General features: G+C 39.0%; 1 protein-coding gene across 1 annotated transcript in view; it reads left to right on the top strand.

Annotated features, from left to right (window-relative positions):
- Window positions 1–236, top strand: part of LOC118343223 (chloride channel protein 1-like) — a 33,411-nt gene that overhangs the window by 15,951 nt on the left and 17,224 nt on the right. The gene's annotated exons all lie outside the window — the stretch shown is intronic.

Raw genomic sequence — 236 nt, 5'->3', positions numbered from 1 at the left:
CACACACACACACACACCACTGAGAGTTACAATTTTTGCTTTGTCAGTTGTTATTTGCATCAACATGCACCCAAATGTGGTCTCAGTGCTGGGTTGACTGTGAATCAGCAGAACGTTGATGAAACTGTCTGTCAAGCATCCCACAGTGCACGCAAGTAGAGAAATGATCACTAACACATGAACAACCCAAATAAATTTTGATAACTAAATTACAATAACAAAAACAGAAAATGGTG

The sequence above is a fragment of the Morone saxatilis genome, unplaced genomic scaffold (assembly GCF_004916995.1).
Source record: "Morone saxatilis isolate NCDOM2014 unplaced genomic scaffold, NCSU_SB_2.0 Contig9, whole genome shotgun sequence".
NCBI lineage: Eukaryota > Metazoa > Chordata > Actinopteri > Moronidae > Morone > Morone saxatilis.
This window is presented reverse-complemented; position numbering and strand designations above follow the sequence as displayed.